The sequence below is a fragment of the Theobroma cacao genome, chromosome 5 (assembly GCF_053813885.1).
Source record: "Theobroma cacao isolate CCN51 chromosome 5, ASM5381388v1, whole genome shotgun sequence".
Lineage (NCBI taxonomy): Eukaryota > Viridiplantae > Streptophyta > Magnoliopsida > Malvales > Malvaceae > Theobroma > Theobroma cacao.
Window position 1 is genome coordinate 41,335,457 of NC_142643.1, and position 24,647 is coordinate 41,360,103.

A 24,647-nucleotide genomic window follows, 5' to 3' on the forward strand; every position below is an offset into this window, starting at 1 on the left:
TCCGTGTGACAAAGGATCAATTATAAATTGATTGATTTCCCAGTACTACACATCCAACAAGTGAAGATACGCTTGACCTCATACGGAGCAAAGAAAGCCAATTGTACAAGAAGATTATATAGCTGCAACCATCCCACCGCAGATTTTAATGTCAACCACTTCTGCCATGGTGCCCCAACCCACTTCCCTAGTCTTCACCGTCCGTAGGTATGAACCAGAGCTCGTGAAAGCTGGCCAGGCCCACCCCCCGTGAGCTCAAACTGTTATCGGACATTGATGACCAAGAGGGTCTTCGGATCCAGATCCCGATTATCCAATTTTATCAGTACAATACTTCCATGCAAGGGAAGGATCCTGCTAAGGTTATTTGGGAGGCACTTGGAAAAACTCTAGTGTTTTACTAGCCATTTGCTGTAGGCTAAGGGAAGGGCCAAACGGCAAGCTTATGGTGGATTCAGGGACGGAGCTAGCCAATTTTTATTGGAAGGCCAAAAGTTAAGAAAAATAAAAATTAAAAATTTTTAAAGCTAATATCTTAAACTTAATCATTAATAATCAAAAGATTTATAATAGACAATAATTTTATATAAAAGTTTTATTCGACGATGGCGATATCTTTCTTAATATAAACAATTAAATTATTTGTAAAAAACTTATTATCTATTTTGTTTTAGAGTCTTGTCTTTCTCAATATAAATGACTAAAAAATTACTATAGTTAACATCCAATATTCTAATTTTATTGTATTTAAGTTTATAATGCTAAATATTAAACTATAATGCATAAAATATAAATAGTTAAATACGATATACAGAATTAATAATTTCTTCTTATACTCAAGATAATTTTCTTTCAATTAAATATAAAATGTAAAGTGCATTAAAAACATATACTCAAGATAATTTTTTTATATAATTAAGATTAATAAAAAATAATATATTGGTGAAATTTTAAACAATAACCAATAATGCAACACTAGAATTTATATTTGAGAATTACATATACAATAATTTTTTAATTTTTAAAAATTAAAATCATTATAAATAAAATTCACAAAACAGAAAAAAAAAACATGACAAGTAGAAGATTTAACCTATATGACAAAAATAAAAGAATATAGTTGATGATTCGTAGAAATTTAAAAAAGAAAATTTATAGAAACTTAAAACATATGAACAAATAGAATATAATTGAAAAAAATAAAAAAATATAAATAATAATAATGTAAATAGAAAAAATTAAATAAAAACTTTACTTCTTTATAATTTTACAATACAAAGACAGAAAAAAATAGAGGAAAAAATGAGTGAAGAGACTTAAAAAATTTAAAAATTTAAAAACTTGAGTAAAATTAAATGGGACTTGTAAGATCATTGTATTATTTTTTAATTATATTAATTATTCAATAAAAAATTATTTTGAAAAATCATTAAAAAATATATAATATACAAAAATTTTAAAAAATTTTGAGGGGCCATGACAAAGGGACGCTCCACCCTTGGGTGGATTGTACTCAGGGGCGGAGCATCCTTATGTGATGGCCCCCCCAAAACTTTTAAATTTTTTTTCATAACATATAAAAATTTTTAAATTTTTTTATATATTCTATAACTTGCTCCCTCAAAATAATATTTTATTTAATGATTAATATAAATAAAAAAATAATAAAATGATTTCACTTATCTCATTCAACTTTAAATTTTTATAATTTATATTATTATTTTTGTTTATATTTTTTTATTTTTTCATTTTTATTCTATTTTTTCATATATTATAAGTTTCTATAAATATTCTTTTTCAAATTTCTACAAACCATTAACCATGTTCTTTTTCTTTCTTTTTTGTTATGTAATATGTGGTAGCTACCTTCTACTTGCCATGTTCTTCTTTCTTATGTTACATAAATTTTATTTTTTATAATTTTTATCTTTAAAAATTAATAAATTAGTATATAGTTCTCAAATATAAGTTGTAATATTACATTGTTACTTAAAATTTTATCAACGTATCATTTTTTTATTAATCCTAATTATGTAAAAGAAAATTAACTTGAGTATATTTTTTTATATGCTTTACATTTTATGTTTAGTTAAAATGAAATTCTCTTGAATATATAGTATTTAAATAATTCTGATTATATAAGAAAAAATTATTAATCTTATATATCGTTTTTAACTATTTATATTTTACAAATTATAGTTTTATATTTAGTTTCGTATTTCTATTATCAATATTTTTATTATTAATTGAATTTAACATATTAGTTTTTTAAAATGTTTAACTCTTATTTAACTGTGTTTGGTCCCCTCAATAAAATTTGACTAGCTCCGCCCTTGATTGTACTAGTCAAGGCGCGTTGTTTGTTGTGGCCGATGCTGATGTTAAACTCGAGCAATTTGGTGAAGCACTTCTGCCACCATTTCCTTGCTTGGCTCAGCTTCTTTATGATGTTCTCAGCCCCAGAGGGATGCTAAATCGCCCATTGTTGTTGATCTAGGTATTAATTTGTTTATTACACGAAGCTATGATCAAGATTCTAAGAAAAAGTAAATCATGAACAGTATGGGGTCATTTTACTAGTTATGAGAGTTGTTTTCTTTTTTTTTTTTAAATTCGTGTTCTTTTCTCCACAATTAGGAAATTTTAGGGATAGTGTTATTCTGTCAAAAATTATGAAATTTAGATGTTGCTTATTTCATGGAGATAAATGGAAACTAATAATTTTTCAAACCTAAGGCCATAAATATTTATGGTAATTAATAGGTATAAATATTAATTAAGCATATCTTTTTTTTATTAAAAGAAAATAAAAAAATAATACATCTATATAAAAATAACATTAATTCAATATTTCTTATGCAAGGTTACTAGGATGAAATGCGGTGGTATCATCTTTGCCCTTCGACTCTACCACACTATGAGTGATGCCACTAGCCTATTCCAATTCATTTCCGCTATGGCTGAGATGGCACAAAGCGCAATCTCTCCTTCAATCCCACCTGTATGGGAAAGGCATCTCCTAAGTTGTCGAACTCCTCCACAAGTCACATGTACGCACCATGAATTCGACAAAGTAGATGATATAAAATCATGTTCAATCTTCGCCCCATTAGAAAACATGGTTCATCGCTCATTTTTCTTCAATCCCTCTCATATGTCCGCCATCCGTAGATTTGTTCCTTCGCATCTTCCCCATTGTTCAACATTTGAAGTCTTGATTGCTTGCTTATGGCGTTGCCGGACACTTGCCTTACAATTCGACCCTGATGAACAAGTTCGCTTGCTATGCATTGTCAATGTACGCTCCAAGTTTACTCCTCCATTGCCAAAGGGATATTACGGGAACGCAATCGTGCACCCTGTAGTTGTGACAATATCTGGAAAATTATGCCAAAACCCCTAGTGAAGCAAACCAAAGAAAGTGTGCCTGAAGAGCATGTGAAATCGGAGGTGGATTTTTTTGTGACAAAGGGTCGGCCACCCACTAGATTGGTTTGAGCCTACCTAGTTTCGAATGCAAGACAGGCCAAGTTTTCCGATGTTGATCTTGGATGGGGTAAGGCAATGTACGGTGGACCTGCCACAGGAGTGGTGGCAAGCTTTCAAATACCTCATAGGAGTAAGAAAGGGGAAGATGGACTTGTGGTGCCAATTTACTTGCCATCTCCAGCTATGGAAAGATTTGTTGAAGAGTTGAATAGAATGTTAAAGGATCATCCATCTGCTAGTCAAAGTAATTCCACTTTCATTCAATCTACTTTGTAGAAGTAATGGGTGCGTACTGCGTCATAAGGAGAATGGTGTTATTCCTATTAACTGTTTGCTTTGCAAATTATCCTCATCTTCATGTCTTACATCTCACTTCATTAAGTTTCTTTAAACGAGGTAAATGGTGCATATACTAATTATCTTTGAATTTCAAATTCTTTTATGAAAAAATTTCGATAATTTTTGTTGCACTAAATGCTTATAATTGTTATGAGTGGACGATGATCGATAAATGCTGTAAAATTTTTACAGTCCTTTAAATGAAGGAAAAGATACATATACATTAATTGTATTCGATTTTTGATATTTTTATTTTATGGAATTTGCACAATTGTATGACAATTTATAAATGAGGCAAAAAAAAAATTCTCCCACCAAAAAAATAATATTAAAGAAAAAGGATGAGGTGGCTTAAGCTCAACCAATTTCATTGGCCGGGCTAAAGCCTATTTCTCTAATTTCGTGCATTTATTATTTGAACAACCCATTTTTGGGTCAGGCTCCACCTAAACCTATGCACAGGCTTTAAAGGGTGGCAGAGCAACATCTATCCCTCAAGAAGGTAGTACATTACAAGCAATACTCAATCAGTTAAAAAGTGTGGTCTGAAAACTTTATTACCAAATACAGTAAAAAATAGGTTAGTTGTGTATGGAGTTCTTGTTCGTGCATGAGACTATAGTTCCTTTTCCAATATTGCCAATGTCTGGGGAAAATTAATATCTCTTGAGGCTAAAACGTCAAAATCCAAGAATTTCAGCTATGGTGTTATGTTGATTTTCACTGATAAGAAGGAACAGATCGATGAGGTCATTGACTTGTTGATTGCCAATAAGATTTATCAGATTTGTGTGAGTATAAATTACTTCTGGAAGATGGTTTTGTGTTTTTTGATGGTGTTGATAAATAGGTGAATGAAGCTAGAGAAAACAAATGACAGTTTCTCAACTACAGATTCTCTGCAAAGTCCTTGTTTCATCATGGAGTTTGAAGATAATGTTCAGGTGGGATCAAAACTTGAACTAGGTTGTGCTAATACGCTGGTGGAGAAGAATTTTTAAGAGGGTAATCCGGAGTTTAATGAAGACGTTCCAGATGCCAACAATAGGAAACCATTAGCAGACCTTGATTGTGATGGAGAATGCTTTGGAAAAATCTAGAATCATTAATGGTAGTGCCAGTAGGAACAGGTGGCTGCCAGAAGGAAAGAGAATGAGATGGTGAAAAAGATGAAAAAATAATTGAAATGTTGGTGACAAGTCTATTTCCGATGTAGGCCTGGAAAGGAAAGGGCATGCGGTGTGTTTTGAACCAGAAGAGCCCACTAATTGTTTGGTGTCCTATTGTGGGGAAGAGCTGGAACAAACCTCATTTCCTCTCATCTTTCCAAGATGAATATTGAAAAATCTAGTCTTCAGAGTGAAGTTGAGAGGGAAAGTAACGAAAGTGAAGCAGACAAGTAAAAGAGGAAGAAAACATAAGCTTCAAGGAGCAGATGCTGAAGATCTGAAGATGCTGAATGGAACCTTATTGGATGGTGATGTTATTAACAAAAGTAATCGGATCTTTGAAGAGGCAAAAGAAATTTGGGGTCTCGGCAAGAATCTTGTTCGTTTTGCTAATTCTAGTGAAGATTGGATAGTTGAAAAGTTGAAGAATTTAGGAGGTCTAACCTCTCTCTTCGTGAGCTGTAACTCGTTACAGGGGAAAGTTCAGTAATTATATATTTGATCTTTTTGGTGTTGTTTTGAATATTTAGAGGAATAGTTTGCTGATGTTGTTAGTGTTTTCAACATAGGAATTATCTTGTATCGCTAGGAGTTTGTTTTGTGATGTGATTAATAGTATTTTAAGAATATAATTGGTGACAAAAAAAAAAGGATTTGCTAAAGTGCAAATCCTATGAAGCAAATGCGAGATTGATTTGCATAATGGAATAGAGGAAAAATAAAATCATTATTCTGTAAGAATAGAATAAGGGAGGAATAACTTTTATATAAGTTTGGTTCAAATGAATGAAATAGGATAAAAATTATTGTTATGATTTATTTCAATGATTGGTTGACAGGAATAGTTTTATGAATAATTAAGGAATAAGTGATAAATAATAAAAATACTCTTTATTAAAATTAAAGAATTTATTTTGTTAAAAGATAAAAATATTCTAAGTAATAAAATCAAAATACTTTTAATTAAATAATATTTTCACCAAAATACAAACATATTTTTATTATAATTTAATAATATTTTGTATTAGAAGATAATTAAACCTTTTATTATAATTAAATAATATTTAATATTAAAAGACAAAATGCATTCTTCATTAAATTTAAATAACAGAAAATGCATCAAGAATGAGAATAAAGGAGGAATGGCTATTCCATTCCTCCAACCAAGCACTTTTGAAATTGGAATTTTGGTAACCAATTTAAGATTGTCTGCTTGATGTCATGAGAAGGTGTACATTTCATTTTGTCCTAAATCTTTTAGTGTGAATTTCAAAAGTAATTTCAAATGAAATCATCATTGATAATTAGTCTGATTTTCAATTTTAAGTATTCAGTGTTTGTTTCATTTGAACTTGTTTTAATTTAGTCTCAAGTTTTAATATTTTAATTGGACTTAAGGTCTAATTTATTAATTGAAAGTTTAAAGTCTAAACAACTAATTGGGTTTAATGAACCATTTTGGGCTTTCCTAACAGGTTTAATTTGTAAATTTAGAAAAAAAAAACACCAAAATTACTATCGATAAATAGAAAAATGAAAAAAAAGAAAAAGAAAAAGATGGACTACCATGGCTTAGCAAGGTAGTCAGCATTCCTTCCTCTCACTTCTCTTCTTCAGCTTATCACTGCCATTACTACCAAGATAAAACAAACAGAAATGTCTTGGTGGAACAGTACCAACCTTCACTTTGCTCCTCTTCCCATTTGTCTCCCTCATCTCTGCCATGACCAAATCCAAAATCAGACGAAACCAGTTACAGCCTCCTCCTAATTAGCTCCTCAGAACCCACCATTTCCCACGCCCACTGCAACTCCTACAACTCCAAATTCCTACTCAATCACCATCCCTCTAACGACGTCAGTACCAAACCTCACCATCAAACACCAAAATAATTTTATTTTTTCTTATGGAAAGATTAAATTAGGGAGAAAAATCTGGTAAAAATCTTGGAACAAGAGAGATGTTGGGAGTCCCATATCTCCACCAATATCAAGTACCTATTATAAATATCAGAACCCCATTGTTCCAGATAAGAAGAACCTTTGGTTTAAAGGATCATGTGACGAAACACAATATACAGAATGGTGATAAATTATAAGATAAAGAATGACATGATGAAATCCGATACAGAAACGACGTGATGAGAAATGATACAAAAATAGCATGACGACACATAAAACAAAAAATAAATATAACAAAACATGTAAACTTATAATGTGACGTTGAACGATAAGATGGGGTCATGGCGTCAAAAAGATTTATCTGGATGTATAAAAATATCTTGAAGATTTGTTTTATGCTGTTTGGGCATTAATTTTTCTATTGCTTATAATGTGAAGTTGATCTTTCTTTGGGACCGGGGCAGTAATATTGTTTGTTTTGAAGTTGTCTAGCCACCGACTTCAATTTTTCCTTCCACACACTCTCCTCTTCCTTTGAATTGGTTCACCTTCCCTCTTTTCCCTTTCCTTTCCTTCCTCTCTTCTTTCTTCTTTCTTGGCCCTAAGCCGTCATCACTACTACTTTCGACGTTGTCTTTCTATAAGAGCAAATTAAAGTTGTTGGCCAAGAAAAACTAGGTCGATGTTCACCTAAACAAGATCCCCGAATGCTGTGGGTTTTAGTCCTTTATTGCTCCCTTATTTCCACCTTATTTTCGTAGGATTGATGAACTTGAAATAGAAGGCATTGAAACAAGTGAACAAGTGAAAATATTTGGACAAAGCTGGTTGTCGGCATTGGATACTGGATAGTAAGTAGGAACCCGAGGGTAATGTAGCAAAACAGCTTTTCAATTTGGGTAATGTAGGGTCTTTGCAAGTGAGTAGGACCAGTGAATTGTGTTCCAAATCAATGATTCAAAATGTACACAAGTGGTTCAAGTGTTATCGAGAAAGATATTCTTGAATAAAATGATGAGTGATGTCAATGCGCGTGGAATACTGTATTAATGGCTTGAAGACCGGCGTACAAAAAGTTCCTCTCATTTTCTATTTGGTGGAACTTTGTCTGGGATTGTCGAGACCATGTGCAATGCACTTGGAAGACATCCTTAACTTATTTTGTTTCATATGATTTGAGACTTAATATTTGTGTTTAACATTTACATAGATGATCGGTGACAGACATCGGACGACGGTGAACGACTATCAGATTTTGGGTTTAGAGAGAGAAAGGGAGGCAGCCGTTGGTCTTGTGAGAGGAAGAGGAGAAAAATAGGTTTTCACAGTTAGATTTTGCAATGTCAGAGTTAACTAATGTTATATCAATTCAAAAATTTTCATGTTAATTTCATCAATATCATACCTGTAACTTTAACAAATGAGTTTTAATAGTTAACCATCGATTGACATTATTAAATTTTAAAAATATAAAATTCGATTTATATGAATTATAATAAAAAAAATTAAATTTAACTTTTTGGTAGAGTACAGACTAAACACAGAATTGACCGATATGGTGCTGTTAGTTTTGTTTAAGTCAATTGGAATTGCAATTATATTTTTGTTATTGGTTAGAGACTAAGATTATATTATCTTTAGCGTATTATGGGGAAGAATTTGTTTCGGTTTGGGTTTGCTTTCTTTGGGCCTTTTATTCTAAAACATTTTATGGCTCAGAATGACTTGAATTATCTTGTTTTACTTTGTCTGACTAAATTTAACTTTTTGTGATGTTTTTTTGGAACGTGACAAATTAATCTTTCTTTTCATTTACTGTGGAACTTTGTCTGACTAAATTTAACTTTTTGTAATTTTTTACTTTTTTCGGGAAGGTGACAGATTAATGTTTTTTCTTCCATTTACTGTAGAAGCGCACCTTGTAATCCATATAATAATTGTAATAATAATGTCAACTATGTAATGACTCCTCCTATGTCGCTATCAGCGTTCGAAACCTCCGAAAAATCTCGTCAAATCCCGAACAAACTTCATTTGAGATTTTCATTAGATTCATTAAATATACATTCACGTACGTAAGCGAATAATAATAAATGTACTACTGTTTACTCCATTCTAAATAATAACAATTAAATATCATCACAAAGTCTTTGCACAATACATGTCCATGAGTTAAAAACACTTTACAACATCTAACAATTTCTTTATGACACAATCCTAGGTAGCGGAGTGACTCAGAGTGGAGGGCTATGAGATGCCTTTACCTATCTGAGGTGGACCGTACGCGCTGATGATTACACGCTAGGCTAATCCCTATCTGCAAAAAGGAAAATAAAAGGGTGTGAGTGTCTCAAACTCAGTGATCATCGACTCCGTGAGTAGGACGTAGATGGAAAATAAGCAAACAACAGATAATTTGAATTTTAAAATACAGGATTATCAAAAACAAATTTAATTGAAAGGGAGGTTTGTGCCTTATAGATATGATGCTGTAAAATCACAATGCAATATTTAATTTGGCAAAATGATGTTGAAAACAAGAGTACCAACTCAGTGTTAAATCATCGAAAATATGATTTATCGTCAATATATGAATATTAATATAAAGCTATGCATGCTCCCAAACGCATGACATGTAAAAAAAACAACTTGATCAACCACATAAACCTTCTCGTAATCATTGCGTAAGAATTTAAAAGCTTTCATTAAAAACAAGGGGAGCTGCAGAAAAATCTTGACTTTCCACCGGCAAAAGAATCGCGTCGAAAACTCACGAGGCTCTCAAGTAAGAAAGTATAATATCAACACGTGGACCCACTTCCACGTACAAACAATTCGAGAGCATCGCTTCCATCAGATTCTCACATGCCATGATAGTCTCAATGATGTTGACCGACATCGGATAATCAAGTGGTCGCAATCGCGTATCACTGGTGGCCTAACCACGCATACATATATCACAGGCCGTGACCCCCGTCACACCTAACCACCCGTTAGTGACCCAAAGATTCTCTAGCTAGAGCTCACTCGTGCACGAGAGTCACATTTAACCAAAGTGACGCCCGACCTACTCTTGACGCTCTCGGTTTGTCAAAACATGTTTCAAAACCGCATCCAGTTTCTCAAGACCTTTTTCCTTAAATCATTCAAAATCAAAGTTTGGTAACCCGATAAATTGTTTTTCACATTAATTGTCATGATGTAAATACTTGAATAAAAATCGGACTAAAACCGACTCTCAAAAGCTTACATAAAAATCATTTAGCAAATGCATTTATCTATGCACATCACACAAAAATATAAAGCACAAATTTTTGATGCAAAACAAAAAGAAAAGCTTGATTTCCAGTTTTCAAAACACTTTACGTATATATATCCAAAACAATTTTTAAAAATAATTTACATTCATAATTTTCTAAGATTTCTAACAGCTCATGCTAGCCACAAATTTTACGCTTAAAGTGAACTATACGTATATATATATATATATATATATATATAAATACAAAAATTTTAAAATCGATACCTCCTACTTACCTTACAATAGCAAGATATTACGTCGCTATCAGTTGAAAGACGTATCTAACTATTCTTTCTTACCAATCGTTCGTTATTTTCTTCGACCTGTCATCACAAAACACCACCTTTACTTATTATTCTTAAATATTGAAATCCACTTAAATATATATATTATTTTATTTTATTTTTATGCTTCCATTACCTTTCTTTCCTTCTCCTTTCTTCTCTTTTATGCCGGCAGATATTCCCTCCTTTCTTCCTCTCAAAACCTGCAGCAATTTCCTCCATTTCTTCCTCTCAAAACCGGCAACAATTCCCTCATTTCTTCCTCAAAACCGGCAGCAATTCGGCCCCTTCTTCCTCCTTAAAATCGCAGCAATTCAGCTCCCTTTTCCTCCTTAAAATGGCAGCAAACCAGCTCCCTTTTTCCTCTCAAAATTGGCAGCAAAACTCTTTCTTTTTCCCTCTCAAAATTTGCAGCACAAAGCCTCTCTCTTTACTCCTCTAAACGGCAGCAGCTGCCATTTTTCAGCTCTCTCTTCCAGCCCTCTCTTTCTCTCTTTTGCCTTCCTTTCTTTCTCCCTTCTTCTTTCTTTTCTTTTCAGTTTTGGCCGGCCTTCCTTCTCTCTTTATTTCTCCATGAAAGCTGATGGCAGGAAGGAAAAAGAGAATGAATTTCAACGGTTTCACGTGAAGGGGGGCGGACGTGACAACTCATTGCCAATGTCTTCCTCTCATTTTTTTCTTCTTTCTCTCTTTTACACCTTACTTGCCGGCCCCTACCATCATTCATGACTAAAAAAAATATTTATTTGACTTTTTAATTGACCACATGAGCGGCTGCCCAAGCTGGTCTTCTTTTTCTCTTTTTTTTTTTTTTTTCTATTCCTTTTCTCCCTTCATAGTTTCATTGACCGGCCTCCTCATCTTTTCCTTTTTTTTTTCCCTTTCACTTTGACCGGCCCCTATTACTTCACATGCCTTAAAATAAAATATATTTTAACTCTTTTATTTCACATGATTACTGTCTAATTATTTTATTTGTCACATTTTTTTAACTTCAATTAACACATTTGTACATAATTTTGTAATTTTTATATTTTAAAATTTAATACTTCTTACACATATAAAAATTTTAATTTCTTTCTATCTTTCTTCTCTTACACGTTAATAATTAAAATATTAAAGTCACATTTTAACACGATGTCACCATAATATTTAAATATTTACTTACCGCTAACGTCACTTAATAAAATCACGCGGATACAATTACCATCGTTTTTCTCTAAATTTCTTTCTTACTTCTTCTCCTTCACTTAAATTAGTCATAAACCCTTCTTCCATACTAATTTTTATAATTAATAAAATATTAATATTTTAATATTATTTTATTTTAAAATATTCTTTTCGTCCATAATCGCTCTTTGACACTTAAATTTATATCAAGCGACCCTTTACTTTATCAATAGGATTTTATTGACGACTAAATGAAGATACGCGGTGTTACAAACTAGATTGGACATCATTTTATCCAGTTTATTAGGTGGTCCTTATAACACTTGGTGGCAAATGATTCTCCAGATCTAATTAAGCCACTTCCGTATATATTTCATAAATCTGATTGTAGTTGTTCACCGACAAATGGCTGAGCAACAAAAAATTAAAACAAAAATTCACCTATAAATACGAGAACAACATAGTGAATGAAATACGAAGTAGAAGTCTCCATTTAATCTTCTCATTTAGCCTTTTCATCATTTTTTGCCATGGCACTGCTACCACCCACTTCTCTAGTATTTACAGTCCGAAGGCATGAACCCGAGCTAGTGGTCCCGGCTAAGCCTACCCCTCGTGAGTGTAAATTACTGTCGGACATCGATGACCAAGAGGGTCACCGGTTCCAAATTCGAGGGCTCCATTTTTATCGGTTCAAACCCTCCATGCAAGGGAAGGACCCCGCTTGTATTACAAAGGAGGCACTTTCCAAAGCCCTAGTGTTTTATTATCCATATGCTGGTAGACTAAGGGAAGGGACAAACCGCAAGCTTGTGGTGGATTGCACCAGAGAAGGTGTGCTGATTATTTAGGCTGACGCTGATGTTACACTTGATCAATTTGGTGATTCACTACACCCTCCATTCCCATGTTATAAGGAGCTTCTTTATGAGGTCCCTGGCGCCACCGAAATATTAAATTGCCCATTGCTGCAAATTCAGGTATACATTTTACAAAGTAACTATATATTTTTTTTAATTTCAAGATTCAACCTTTTATTAACTATATTCAAATTAAGATGCAATTTTCAATTAATTTTATATAAGGATTGAGAGGTAGGTTAAATGAAATTTCGTCACATGTAGACCTGGACTTTTATTACTGTTGTGATCACTTATTAGATATCATTAAAAAAATTTCTAAACAGTAACTAAGTTAATTATGTACTTAAAAATTTAAATTAATGTTTTTAACTAATGATTTTAATAGATATAAACTCAAAGACGAAGATTTATATTTAGTGAGCATCAATTTAAGTTTATATTATAATAAAAGCTTTAAAATTTAAATGTAATAACATATGTTACAAGGATACTTATAAATAAATTTCATACAAAAAATAAAACAAAAGTACTTTCTCATATATATATATATATTTAATACGACAAATATAAAAGATTAAAGTGACTTTGGTTAAACAGGTGACCCGCTTGAAATGTGGTGGTTTCATCTTGGCCCACCGGTTTAAACACACCATGAACGACGCGGTTGGGCAAAGCCAATTCATGTGTGCCATGGGGGAAATGGCACGAGGTGCACTTGCTCCCTCAACCCCACCGGTTTGGGAAAGGCACCTCTTGAATGCTCGACACTCACCGCTTATAACATGTGTCCACGACGAGTACGACAATGCCACTCTCACAAATGGCATAGAAATGCCAGACAACCTGCTTCATCGCTCTTTTTTCTTTGGACCAACTCAAATTTCAGCTCTTCGTAGATTTGTCCCTCACAACCTCCGTTGTTCAACGTTCGATATCGTAGCTGCATGCTTATGGCGTTGTCGTACAAAAGCCTTGAAACTTGGCCCTAATGACGATGTTCGCTTCATCTGCATTGTCAATGGACGGTCCAAGTTTAATCCTCCCTTGCCGTCAGGATTTTACGGGAACGCACTCGGTTACCCGGTGGCTCTAACTACTGCAGGACAACTATGCCAAAATCCAATGGAATACGCAATAGAGCTAGTGAGACAGGCCAAGGGAAAGATAACGGAAGAGTACATGAAATCGACGGCTGATTTGATGGTGATAAGAGGTCGGCCAAATGTTAACACAGTTCGGTGCTTCATGGTGTCAGATTTAACACGTGCCAAGTTCAGAGAGGTTGATTTTGGATGGGTGAGGCGGAGTTTGGTGAACCAGCCTATGGTGGGGATAGAATAAGCTTTTATATACCATCCAAGAATAAGGAAGGAGAGGGTGGGATTGTGGTGCCAGTTTGCTTGCCAGCCCCAGTAATGGAAAGCTTTGTTAAGGAACTAGATGGGATTTTGTCCAACAACGAGGCAGCGGTTGGAGCTGAGAATGAAATTTTGAGATGCAAAATTTAAAGTCCTAAAACAAATATTTAATGAGGTATTTTTTTATTGAAATTAAAAAAATTATTAAATTTTTATTTTTTTAACTTTTTGATATGCAAAATTTTTATATTTTTTAAATGACTAATACAAAATCAACAATCAAAATTTTTAATTCAAATAAATCAAGTATCACATAAAATAAAAGTAATATAACAATATAATATAAATTAAAAATTAAAAAAAAAGTCTATAAATATTACACAATAGTACTTAATTGTTGAATACTTATTGCAAACTGTAAATGAGGTTCATGACTTTATAAGATAATAACATAACAAATTTCTTATGTATTCTTTAGAAAAAAATTGAAGTTAAAGGAAGAAGGAAGAAAGAGCAAATGAAAAAAAAGAATTCAAAAGTAGATATTATACATTGAAAAATAAATAATTGATTTTATATATAGGAGAAAAAATAGTTGTTAGAAATCATTAAATATGTTGATTGAAAATAAGAGATATAAGTGAGAAAAAATAGTTGTTGGAGATTATTAAATATATATGACCGTTAGTTGATTGAAAATAATATAGTATTCTAGAAATTAGAAAGTGATAAAAAATTGAGATTTATTAGACACACAATTAAAAAAGTGAGAAAACAGATAATTTTATTAATTATTTTTTATTTTTATATTTTTAATATAATAAATTATATTATAAAATTATAAGAATTGGGGTCTAAAGCCCTTGCTTGGGTGGCTTAACCCAAGGGACCAGCCCTGGTTTTGTCGTTTTTTTAGTTCATACGAATTTCTTGCGGACAAGGTGTAATATACTATAATTTAGTGCAGCTACGTAATATTTTAGTATGGGCAGCTACCTAATGCATTCTTGGCTTTCTTCCAATTTTTCACCCAATGCATTCGTTGTAATATACTATAATTTAGTGCAGCTACCTAATATTTTAGTATGGGTAGCTACCTAATGCATTCTTGGCTTTCTTCCAATTTTTCACCTAATGCATTCGTTGTAATATACTATAATTTAGTGCAGCTACCTAATATTTTAGTATGTACAGCTACCTAATGCATTCTTGGCCTTGTTCCATCTTTTCCCCTAATGCATTTGTTGTAATATACTATATTTTATTGCAGCTACCTAATACATTCTTGGCTTTTTTCCAATTTTTCCCCTAATGCATTCGTTGTAATATACTATAACTTAGTGCAACTACCTAATATTTTAGTATGTGCAGCTACCTAATGCATTCTTGGCTTTCTTCCAATTTTTCCCCTAATGCATTTGTCGTAATAGACTATAACTTAGTGCGGCTACCTAATGAATTATTGGCTTTCTTCCAATGTTTTCCCCTAATGCATTCGTTGAAATATACTATATCCTAGTTTAGCTACCTAATGCATTCTTGGCTTTCTTCTATTTTTTTCCCTAATAAATTCGTTGCAATATACTATATTTTAGTGTAGCTACCAAATGCATTCTTGACTTTCTTGCATGTTTTTTCCTAATACACTCGTTGTAATATACTATATTTGGTACTAGTTAATTTTTATATAGCTGTCACGAGTCAAAGATAAATAACTGAAGACTTAAGAAACTTCCATTATAATTTCAGGCATCTGTCAATGTCTTTTTCTTGAGATGGCACAACGAATTAACTTGCGCAGACTCTTCAATTCTGGTTGGCATAATAAACCTTTTGTATTTTATTTTGTTTGACTAAAATCTATTGCTTGCCCTATTGTTTCCTTCATTTCAATTGATTTATTATTGTCTTAACTATCTATTCACCCAGTCCTGACTTGTTCTTTCAATTTGCAGTTAATCTTGGTCTGAACTCTGCATCAATAAATTATTCCTTAATACCAGACAAAGACAAGACAACAAGGATCTTTCATATATGAAAATAAATCACTTAACATTTATTACTATGATCAGTTACATAGTCCAATAATTGAGTCAATATGTAAGTCTTCGTCTCTCTCTTTTCTTTCTAGCAGTTTCTCTGCAATGCCATTTTTGTTATCAGGAAGTGCACACCATGTGGCTCTCACCGATATTTCAGGTTGAGTAAGTTTTGGTTTCATGTTGTAATTTTATTGAAAAATTAAACTTTGAAAAGGTTATTGTAAAAATCATTTTTCCTTTGTTCTTTTTGGCTCAATTCTCATTTTGTATTGAAAAATTCAGAGCATTTCTAACTGACCGAAAATGAGAAGGGAAACGTTCATTATTGAATCGCATTAAAAGATCAGCTGGGTCTAATATGCATTCTTGGAACAAAAAGGATTACAGTCGAAGTTGCAAACCATGGTTATTGGTGGACTGGAAGTACTCCGAATATGTTATTCGTCGTGACTTTTTACTCCAAAACATTACTGTTGGGTCCATCTCACCATCTAATAATTAATACCAGATCACCAAAATCTATTTCTATACTACACGATACTGCCAAGTTGTTTCATTTTGATTCAAAAACATTTGTCTCATTTATGAATGACAATATGTATATATAATTTCTTATTTTCGTTCTTTTAAACATAAAATTCTAGTTCTGTTATTATATATATATATATACACTGATGCCAATGTTGGACTAATGTTGAGTCCATGTGCAAAACATTTGTCGTTTTTTTCAGACTGCAAGCATAAAGCTTAAAATGTTAGTTTAGTCTTCGTATTTGCCCAACAAAAATATTTTCTTTTTCACACTTTTAAGAGCAAACAACAAAAACATAATAAATAAATATCACTCCAAAAAAATAATAAATAAATAGAGAAAGAAAACCAATTTTCATAAGAAAATTAATTACTCCATTCTGTTCATGTTTTACGACTTACAGCTTATCTTTGTCTCATTTAATTATCACTAGAGACAAAATTAACACTTCAATTTTGAAAGAAGGACGAGATTAGAAATGTCCATGAATATTGTTGAATGGAATCAGATTTCTTAAGATAAAAAATATAAAAATGTGCAGTGGATGTAGAGCTTCAAAATCATACCCGTTTATATTACATAACTTTACTATGAGATATTAAGTTGTTATTTCTTTATCATTGTCACCAAATAAAGTTGTTACATTGAAAATATCACTTTATAAGGTTTTAGTTATCAATTAAGTACACCCAAGATATAATTGCATTAAATAATTGAAAATGTATATGATTGTTGATACATAATTTGACAGTGAAAATAATATTGACCAAATTAATGGTTGAATCTCAAGGCATTAAGATCTTCCTCTTCCTTGATCTATTAACACTTCAATAAGTAAAAATCTTAATCTTAATCTTAATCTTATCTTTATATAGTGAGTCCTTAGCCCAACCTTTTATAAGATTTAAAGTTTCTTACACAAGTCTACACTTTTAAACCAGATGTAACATTAGAGTCTAGATAATTTTATTAGATCATATTATGAATTATAATATTGTTTCTTTATTAAGACCAAATTAAGTTAACCCAATTTTAGTAAAATACAAAAAAATGTAAATTCACGCTTTAATTTTACAAGAAAATCTAACATTTAACTAGGGACAACTTAATAACTTTAAAGGTCTAAAGCAAAATATTTAAATGAGGTCTTTTTTATTGAAATTAAAAAAAAATTAACTTTGAATAACCAAATTCATATTTTTGATTTGACATATTTAAATATTTATTGTGAAGAGCCAAAAATATTTAATTATTATAATTATTTTATATTTTTTAATGGCTAATATAAAATCAACAAACAAAATATTTAATTCAAATAAATTAACTATCACATAAAATAAATACAATATAACAATATAATATAAATTCTAAATTAAGTAAAAAAATCTACAAAGATTAAAATAATAGTACCTAATTGTTGAATGCTTGTTGCAAATTGTAAATGAGATTTACGGCTTTATAAAGATAATAGCATAACAGACTTCTTACGTATTTTTTGAAGAAAAATTGAAGTTAAAGAAAGAAAGAAAGAGCAAATGAGGGAAGAAAAATTTAAAAGTTGATATAATAAATTAAAAAAAAAGTAATTGGTTTTATAGATAGGAAATAAAATAACAATTGGAAATTATTAAATACATTTTACCGTTAATTGATTGAAAATAAAAAAAAAATAAGTGAGAAAAAATAGCTGTTGGAGATCATTAAATACATATTATCGTTAGTTGATTGGAAATAAGAGAAATAGTTGAGAATTAAGAGTATTTTAGGAATTGAAAAATGATAAAAAATTAAAATTTATTAAGCACATAATTAAAGAAGTGAGAGAATATGTTATTTTATTAATGATTTTTTATTTTTAGTCTTTTATATATTTTTAATAGAAAATGAGTTAATTAGTTGAGAATTAATAAGGATGTGGAACTGAGAAAAAATAAATATTTATTAAATATGAAAGGATAGTTAAATATTTTATTGATTATCTTAATTTTTATATATTTTTAATTTAATTAATTATATTATTATTATAAAAATATGAGACGTCTCTAAATTTGGGACCTAAAGGCTTTGCTTGGGTGGCCTTACCTGACTAATTAATAACTATTTAACACTAATTAATTTAAATTTGGATTCATGAGCTTGTTTTGAAATATTTTAACAACTATTAAGAAGAGATTGGCCGAATAGGATTTGAACCTTGATATATATTAGCCCCCGTAGATATAGGAGAGGAAACAATGCTTAAGTCAAATTTCAATTGTTAGTTCACAATATATAATTATCACAATTAATTTTAATCTTCTTAAGCATACTATATTTAATAGCTAATGACCAGATTTTAATTATAATTTGGGGTATATTTGATTTATTTAATTATTATAACTTGTCCCATCGAAGTTTAACCCCTAGTTGGGCCATAAATTAGCTGCTCAAACTTGATGTCGATAGACAAGGCAAACCTTTTAGCTCATGAGGAGTACATAAAGGGGTTTACACATATATATTGGACATCACTGGAAACCTAAAAGTCTGAGCTAATGATGTGAGATCATCTCCCTTGTTGGAGCAAACCTTGTTTGCTTAGTGATGTCAACAAGTAAGGCATTCATTAATTTTGAGATATTCGAATTCGAACCTGATTAATAAAAGAGATATTCAAACCTTATAATTATCCGAATATTTTTTAAATTTATTATCTTAATCTGAACTTTGATACATACACACTACCCAATAATTATCTAAACTCGTTTAAAAACCCGATTATGTAAAAAAATTGTTAAAATGTTCTTCATGAGGACCCAATTATTCGAACCCGAATCTGTACTCATATCTATATACAATAATATTTTTATCTATATTCCATATAATTCACTAATAATTAAATTTATAAAAGCACACAAATAATAAAAATTAAATTTAAATAAGCAAAAACAAATATCTCAAATATCAACTTAAATAACAAAAAACAAATATCTAAATAACAACTTAAACAACATTACAAGTTTAATTAACTATATAGGTTTGTCTTTAATTACATGAATTTAAAAAAAAATAAGTTCTAAAACTATTCTAATCTCACAACTTCTCTTTAGATATATATTTTATAAGTTTACATAAATAAAGGTATATATATTATAATTAATAATTTTATAAGTTATAATTCTTGTAATATTAACAGAAAATAGAAAGTAAATATATTTATATTTAAGGTATATACACTAAATATATATAATAGTAATTATATTTTTTATAAATTAACACAATACATAGAGTATATGTATTAAAAATATTACAAGTTAATTAATAATAATAGCTTCATAAATTAATTAAATTAACAACATAAGTTTGTGTTTAATTATATGAAATTAAAAGACAAAACATAATTGGGTTCGGGTATCAGGTACCCAAGGGATGGTACCAGAACCCGATACAGATAGTGAAATTACTACTCAAACTCGATTATAAGGTATTCTAATCTTATATAATCGGGTTGAATACCCACAGATATCTTGTAACAGGATAACCATTGCTATGTCACCTTAGACCTAGCACTTGTTCTCTTATCCCTGAGCATTCAATCTCAGTGTACCACGTTCTTATTACTGTATTCAACCACAGGTTGTGCTAGTGCACCATCCAAGTCAAACCTTTTATGTAATTATATAGACCTAACTCTTTTAAATGCCATTCAAAAATGAACCTAATTTTCCCTTGTCATTACCCGGAACTCCCCATCGGGCCCGTGACAACCACCGCGACGTCACGATAGGCACTCATTACCCCGAATGCCGATCGAAACCCCGCAAGGCTTAGCATTAGCTTTCGCATCTCCCCGGTTGTCAAACCCTGTTCTATAAAATAATTACGACGTCATTTACATGCTCAATAGAATGTTTGTATATTTAGGAAGTTCGATGAATCGTTAAAAGACGATATTGCCCCTAATGGTATCATTAAGTCGATTAATTCTCGAACTAGTTCAAATAGGAATTTTAAGGTGAAATTAAGAGTTTCACAGTTCAGGGATGACTCAAAATGGTAATTCGGAGTTCGATGATCAATTTGGAGTCAAACCAAAATTTTTACTATCTAGGGGCAAAATGGTCATTTGCCACTTGGGGACAAATTGGAGAATGTTATGATTATAAGGGATGAAAAATATGTCTATGGGCAATTTTTCAGTTTTTGGGGTAAAAATGTAATTTTTCACTTTACGGGGGTAAAAGTGTAATTTTTAAAAATTTACTCCACCAAAACTTTGGAAAAGTCTAAAAATTTCATGGAAGACATGGATAAGTGAAGAGGATTGAATGGTAGAAAAAAAAAGTCAAAAAGATGGCTACAAAAAAATAAAATAATAAAATAATCAAAAGGTAAATAAAATAATAATATTTTATTAAGCCTATTAAAAGCCTTAAAAATTTCAGAATTCTTCATTGGGATGGTCAGCCAAAACCAGCAGGAGAGAGAGAGAGAAATAAGAACAAACCCTAGAGTGAGAAAATTCAAAGAAAAAGTGTGATTTTTCAAGGAATCAAGTGTTTAAAGGTATAATTTTTCAAGCTTAGCTTAAGATTTATCATTTCCATGCATTTCTCATCATTTTCCATGGTTGAATCATGTGATTTGAGGATGAATTTAATTCTGAAAAAATGGGTTAGGAGAGAGAAACTTGTTAGATTAATTTGATTTTAAGTTATGTTAGTGTTTTAAGTTAGTTTAGTATATTTAGGAACAAAACAATAAGAAAAGAATTTATTTTCCTCCATTACCATTATTGGCCGAATTTTCTAGGGGAATATTGGCTGATGATCTTGATGTTTATTTGAGGAATTATAATGAATAATGATGAATTATGAGTCTAGAAAAATAATAGAAATTTTCGGAGCAAAAATACGAATTTTTACCCATTAGGGGTATTTTCGTAATTTGCTATCGGGATTGAGAATTTGCACCACACTGAGGAACATTAATTCAATTTGGGTGCAATTGAGGTATAGAAACTGAAAAAAATTAATTTGAGATTAAATTGGACGCGTTAGTAATTTAATTGGGTAATAGGTCGAATTAGGTCAGCACCGCATTTAAGCGATAGTCGGATAAGTTGCATGTCATATCATGCATATATACTGAGCCTGAATTGATTTTATAATGGTCAAGCATTGATGTGGTGAATTATGTATTGTACATTGTGGATAGATGGTGAGCAAATTACACTGGTAAAAGTACAAAAATTGTGCTTGAAGACTGAGATTGGGAGTACATTGACTCCTAGAACTGTGAGTGGACAACTTATCATCTTAAATATCTAGAGTTATTATACATGTTTGATGCTTTTATTGAATGGTGAGCTTAAATTATAAAATATTATGTTTTCTAATTAAAATATTTTTTTAATAAAAATGAGATTTATATTGGTTTTGAAAACTAATATTGTTATGGGAAAATTGAGTATATGGAGACTGTGTTGAAATTTATGATTTTATATGTTATTGAAATTGGGGCTTATGACACTATGGTAGCATGATGGCTAAATTTTTGGGGTTGACATGAAATATATGAACAGTTTTGGATTGGTCTCGATAGACTGGATTAAATTTTATTCGCCATATTATGCTATTGAAAATTTTATGGGTCTAGTGGTATATTAAACGGTCATTGCAGTGGTGGGAGTTTTCGTGGACTGCCTATGAGAGGAGCACGGTAACTCAATTATATATTTACCTCACGGGGGAGATGTTGGGTGAAGTATCTCTTGAGGTATGATTTGAGTACACCTCACGTTCGGGCCACCACGTGAGAGTGAGACTCAGCCAACGCCAAGGAACAGTTGTGTGTTAGATGTGAAAACATGTTTTTGGGTATGGATCATTGAATAGCCTTGGCGGTCTCAGTGGGATACCTTGACGAAGGTACCCGCGAGAATGATTCTGGCAGGGGGCAAGTTTAAGAAATTCATAAGCTAGAAAATTTTGATGAAAAGAAATTATTTGGTATAGATTGAAATGAATTTTGTGTTATGAACATTATTGAGATATAACGTTTTTATATTGTCTCCATTTACTCGGCTTTAAATGCTTTTGATGGTAATTGTTTACTCACTGGGATTATTTAATCTCACCCTTCTTCCTATCCATTTTACAGGCTCAGGACAGTTTGTTGATAGTTGATTAAGACGAGAATTAATCTCAGAGTTACATCATAGGAAGTAAGGATTCGTAGCTCTACACCTTCTTGGTTAGTTGAGGGCCCACGTGTCACTGTAAACGAAATTTCATACTTTAATTATCTTTTATTACTATATGAATAAATTTATTTTACTCTTACGCTACAAAAGTTATTTTAGAAAGACTTTGAAAATATTGTGTTTTAAGAAAATAGAATATTTTATTTAATATTTTTATTATATTCAAATAGCTATAATTTTACTTTAAACGAATGTTTTAGACTTCAAAATTTAATTTAAATCATGAAATATGTGTTTCCACTTACATATTACATTTTTACGGATTTCGAAATAAAAAAAAAACGAAAATGCCCATGTGAGCTAGAAAATAATATTTTATTATTTTGAGTTGGAAACAACTTATGATTTCTTAAAATGCGAGATTTAATAACTGTCGCTCACCGGGGAGATGCGAAAGTTGATGCTAAGCCTTGCGGGGTTTCGATCTGCATTCGGGGTAATGAGTGCTTATCGGGACGTCGCGGTGGTTGTCATGGGCCTGATGGGAGTTCCAGGTCATGACAATTAGATTGGTATCAGAGCATGATTTAAAGATCAAAGATTTTGATTTTAAAGCTTTGGATTTTAAAGTTTTCGATTTTAAAGTTGTTTTAAGAAATTCACACTGACACTGCGTGGCCCCGAGTTAGGTTAAGTCAGGTTAGATTGAATAGGATGAGATGAATTTGAAAATATCAATTTTACTTATTATATGTGATAAGCACAAGATGATATAAATGGTTATGAAAATTGTGATGTAAGCTTGAAGGGAAACCAAACGGTTGAGAATGATTAGTGTAATAACCTTAAATATAGATGAATAACACTGATCAAGTAAACTCCAATAGCCACCATGCCATGGTGCTAAGAACACTTCATGTCTAGGACGCATGAATAAAATGAAACAGATGTGAAGTTGAATTCACGAGTTGACCTAAGGTCATTGAACTTGATTCTAAGTTTTGGTTATTGGAGTTTAAGGTTTTGAAAGGTATCGATATGAATGAGTTAAAGCTGAAATGGTTAAAGGCGTTCCCTTCGGGGGAAGTAAAAGGTTTGGGGTTCAATACTTGGTGTATGCGATCTTGTAGGGCCGAGAAGCCAAGGGGATCGATACAGATATAACAATACCTTGGAGTGGGCCTCGAAGAGAATGCCACATAAATGGCTAAGTTACGGGTTAAGTGATCACATATTGTGAGACATAAGTTTAAGATAAATATCCCTAAGGAAATACTCAAGAGAAGTTCTGCCATGGATCTTGTAAAAGCAAGCACTAAGTTATGTGATTATAAAAAGGAAGCTATAAGCTGAGAGTGATATTAGTATTAATATTGAAAAGTACTTGAGGAGAATCTAGTTTTAAGCCTTGCAATTCAAGTACAATTTGTAAATTGGTTAAGAAAGAATGATGTTATATTCATATGAAAGAGTGGAACTTTATTAAGGAAGCGTATGGAAAAGCATAAGAGAATATATTAGTTTAACTTACTATAAGAGGGCAAAAGTTGGATGGCCATGAGTGGCTTGTAGGTAACCCAGGAATGTATAGGTAAGTGTGCAAGGGAGCTATGATCGATAGATAACGGTAGAACTTTAATGATGAGACAATATTTGCTACGTTAAACCTTGAACTATAAAATATGGATATGTATCCACCTTATGAATACTCTGCTGTGATAAATTCGAAAGACTTTTCGCAATGAGAAAACATTAAAGCTTAAGGAGCAAATGGCTATACAGTCAAGTTAGACTCATGACTGACATGTTACATAAGTATGAGGATGGGATACAAAGCAATATAGAGGCATGAAAGATGATTGAGGACAAAGGGATGACTCTGAGGAATTGTGATACTGTATCGTATTCAATGATCAAATCAAGGTAGATCTTGGAAGCGTAAATGGGATTATAAGGCATATACACATATGTGGGGTTGATATTGTGATCAACTAAAATGAAGAATGATTTTTAGT

General features: G+C 31.5%; 1 long non-coding RNA gene and 2 pseudogenes across 2 annotated transcripts; 2 read left to right on the plus strand and 1 right to left on the minus strand.

The window, feature by feature from the left end:
- LOC18599656 (benzyl alcohol O-benzoyltransferase-like) lies at window positions 1-3,948 on the plus strand (annotated as a pseudogene).
- Window positions 3,949-9,002: 5,054 nt separating this feature from the next.
- On the minus strand, window positions 9,003-11,175 carry LOC108662275 (uncharacterized). Its single transcript, XR_001928126.2, has 3 exons — window positions 10,620-11,175; window positions 10,436-10,522; window positions 9,003-9,211 (listed from the first exon to the last, which is right to left on the minus strand). It is a non-coding gene; the product is annotated as an uncharacterized LOC108662275 (long non-coding RNA).
- Window positions 11,176-12,049: 874 nt separating this feature from the next.
- Window positions 12,050-16,296, plus strand: LOC18599657 (benzyl alcohol O-benzoyltransferase-like; annotated as a pseudogene). Its single transcript, XR_016026210.1, has 4 exons — window positions 12,050-12,633; window positions 13,114-14,049; window positions 15,624-15,689; window positions 15,830-16,296. The product of XR_016026210.1 is annotated as a benzyl alcohol O-benzoyltransferase-like (transcript).
- The last annotated feature ends 8,351 nt before the right edge of the window (window positions 16,297-24,647 follow it).